Source organism: Juglans regia, unplaced genomic scaffold (assembly GCF_001411555.2).
Source record: "Juglans regia cultivar Chandler unplaced genomic scaffold, Walnut 2.0 Scaffold_314, whole genome shotgun sequence".
NCBI classification, from domain to species: domain Eukaryota; kingdom Viridiplantae; phylum Streptophyta; class Magnoliopsida; order Fagales; family Juglandaceae; genus Juglans; species Juglans regia.
This window is the reverse complement of record NW_023357946.1, coordinates 1-2,640: the sequence shown is the minus strand read 5'-3', so window position 1 is coordinate 2,640 and position 2,640 is coordinate 1. Positions and strand designations below refer to the sequence as shown.

At 48.6% G+C, this 2,640-nt stretch overlaps 8 non-coding genes across 8 annotated transcripts; all 8 read left to right on the top strand.

Annotated features, from left to right (window-relative positions):
- Positions 1-161: 161 nt before the first annotated feature.
- On the top strand, positions 162-280 carry LOC118345628. Its single transcript, XR_004799132.1, has one exon. It is a non-coding gene; the product is annotated as a 5S ribosomal RNA (ribosomal RNA).
- A 398-nt stretch (positions 281-678) lies between these two features.
- LOC118345623 lies at positions 679-797 on the top strand. The gene has a single exon (XR_004799127.1). It is a non-coding gene; the product is annotated as a 5S ribosomal RNA (ribosomal RNA).
- A 189-nt stretch (positions 798-986) lies between these two features.
- On the top strand, positions 987-1,105 carry LOC118345622. The gene has a single exon (XR_004799126.1). It is a non-coding gene; the product is annotated as a 5S ribosomal RNA (ribosomal RNA).
- A 189-nt stretch (positions 1,106-1,294) lies between these two features.
- LOC118345621 lies at positions 1,295-1,413 on the top strand. The gene has a single exon (XR_004799125.1). It is a non-coding gene; the product is annotated as a 5S ribosomal RNA (ribosomal RNA).
- A 186-nt stretch (positions 1,414-1,599) lies between these two features.
- LOC118345625 lies at positions 1,600-1,718 on the top strand. The gene has a single exon (XR_004799129.1). It is a non-coding gene; the product is annotated as a 5S ribosomal RNA (ribosomal RNA).
- Positions 1,719-1,906: 188 nt separating this feature from the next.
- LOC118345626 lies at positions 1,907-2,025 on the top strand. The gene has a single exon (XR_004799130.1). It is a non-coding gene; the product is annotated as a 5S ribosomal RNA (ribosomal RNA).
- A 189-nt stretch (positions 2,026-2,214) lies between these two features.
- LOC118345627 lies at positions 2,215-2,333 on the top strand. The gene has a single exon (XR_004799131.1). It is a non-coding gene; the product is annotated as a 5S ribosomal RNA (ribosomal RNA).
- A 189-nt stretch (positions 2,334-2,522) lies between these two features.
- LOC118345624 lies at positions 2,523-2,640 on the top strand (the record flags this gene model as incomplete). The annotated part of the gene is made up of 1 exon (XR_004799128.1): positions 2,523-2,640. It is a non-coding gene; the product is annotated as a 5S ribosomal RNA (ribosomal RNA).

The following is a 2,640-nucleotide window of genomic DNA, read 5'->3' as shown; positions in this document are numbered from 1 at the left end:
TAAATTGACAAGAAGGACCTCTCGGGAGTGGATTTTTCGGAAAATCTCGCCCTGCCCATCGCGTAGCCATGGGTTTGGATCAGATCTCCGATTGGATTGGGATCGGAAGGACGCTAGTATGTCGCTCAAGGATTATTTGAATTTTAAGTATTTAGTTTGATGGGTGCGATCATACCAACACTAATGCACCGGATCCCATCAGAACTCCGCAGTTAAGCGTGCTTGGGCGAGAGTAGTACTAGGATGGGTGACCTCCTGGGAAGTCCTCGTGTTGCACCCCTCGCTTTTGTTTCGCTTTATGCAGATAATTGACAAGAGGAGCACGTGAGTGATTTTGTTCGCCTCACGCGTAGCCATGGCTCTGGACTCAGATTCCGCTTGGATTACCTGGCATGTTTCAAGGATTATACAATTTTAAGCAATGGTTTGATGGCACAAAGACTAATGCAATTCCATTCCATCCTAACTCCTAAAGGCTGCTTGGCCAGAGAACAGGATGGGTGACTGCAAAGTCTCGCATACCCTCGCTTAGTTTTTTCCATATGACAAAATTGACAAGAAGGACCACTTTATGATTTTGTACCCCAATGCCGCAGCTACGGAATGCATTCCAAATTGACTGGAAGGACGCCAGTATGTCGGTCAAGGATTATATGAATTTTAAGTAATTAGTTTGATGGCTGCGATCATACCAGCACTAATGCACCGGATCCCATCAGAACTCCGCAGTTAAGCGTGCTTGGGCGAGAGTTGTACTAGGATGGGTGACCTCCTGGGAAGTCCTCGTGTTGCACCCCTCGTTTTTGTTTTTTCCGCCTTGCGAGATAAATTGACAAGAAGGAGCACTCGGGAGTGGATTTTGGGGAAAATCTCGCCCTGCCCATCGCGTAGCCATGGGTTTGGATCAGATCTCCGTTTGGATTGGGATCGGAAGGACGCTAGTATGTCGCTCAAGGATTATTTGAATTTTAAGTAATTAGTTTGATGGGTGCGATCATACCAGCACTAATGCACCGGATCCCATCAGAACTCCGCAGTTAAGCGTGCTTGGGCGAGAGTAGTAATAGGATGGGTGACCTCCTGGGAAGTCCTCGTGTTGCACCCCTCGTTTTTGTTTTTTCCGCCTTGCGAGATAAATTGACAAGAAGGACCACTCGGGAGTGGATTTTTCGGGAAATCTCGCCCTGCCCATCGCGTAGCCATGGGTTTGGATCAGATCTCCGCTTGGATTGGGATCGGAAGGACGCTAGTATGTCGCTCAAGGATTATATGAATTTTAAGCAATTAGTTTGATGGGTGCGATCATACCAGCACTAATGCACCGGATCCCATCAGAACTCCGCAGTTAAGCGTGCTTGGGCGAGAGTAGTACTAGGATGGGTGACCTCCTGGGAAGTCCTCGTGTTGCACCCCTCGTTTTTGTTTTCTCCGCCTTGCTAGATAAATTGACAAGAAGGACCACGGAGTGGGATTTTTGAGTAGGGTTCGCCTATCAAGCAGAGCTACGTGGGTTTGGATCAGATCTCTGTTTGGATTGGGATCGGAAGGACGCTAGTATGTCGCTTAAGGATTATATGAATTTTAAGTAATTAGTTTGATGGGTGCGATCATACCAGCACTAATGCACCGGATCCCATCAGAACTCCGCAGTTAAGCGTGCTTGGGCGCGAGTAGTACTAGGATGGGTGACCTCCTGGGAAGTCCTCGTGTTGCACCCCTCGTTTTTGTTTTTTCCGCTTTGCGAGATAAATTGACAGAAGGACCACTCGGGAGTGGATTTTTGGGAAAATCTCGCCCTGCCCATCGCGTAGCCATGGGTTTGGATCAGATCTCCGTTTGGATTGGGATCGGAAGGACGCTGGTATGTCGCTCAAGGATTATATGAATTTTAAGTAATTAGTTTGATGGGTGCGATCATACCAGCACTAATGCACCGGATCCCATCAGAACTCCGCAGTTAAGCGTGCTTGGGCGAGAGTAGTACTAGGATGGGTGACCTCCCGGGAAGTCCTCGTGTTGCACCCCTCGTTGATTTTTTTTCCGCCTTGCGAGATAAATTGACAAGAAGGAGCACTCGGGAGTGGATTTTTCGGAAAATCTCGCCCTGCCCATCGCGTAGCCATGGGTTTGGATCAGATCTCCGATTGGATTGGGATCGGAAGGACGCTAGTATGTCGCTCAAGGATTATTTGAATTTTAAGTAATTAGTTTGATGGGCGCGATCATACCAGCACTAATGCACCGGATCCCATCAGAACTCCGCAGTTAAGCGTGCTTGGGCGAGAGTAGTACTAGGATGGGTGACCTCCTGGGAAGTCCTCGTGTTGCACCCCTCGCTTTTGTTTTTTCCGCCTTGCGAGATAAATTGACAAGAAGGAGCACTCGGGAGTGGATTTTTGGGAAAATCTCGCCCTGCCCATCGCGTAGCCATGGGTTTGGATCAGATCTCCGTTTGGATTGGGATCGGAAGGACGCTAGTATGTCGCTCAAGGATTATATGAATTTCAAGTAATTAGTTTGATGGGTGCGATCATACCAGCACTAATGCACCGGATCCCATCAGAACTCCGCAGTTAAGCGTGCTTGGGCGAGAGTAGTACTAGGATGGGTGACCTCCTGGGAAGTCCTCGTGTTGCACCC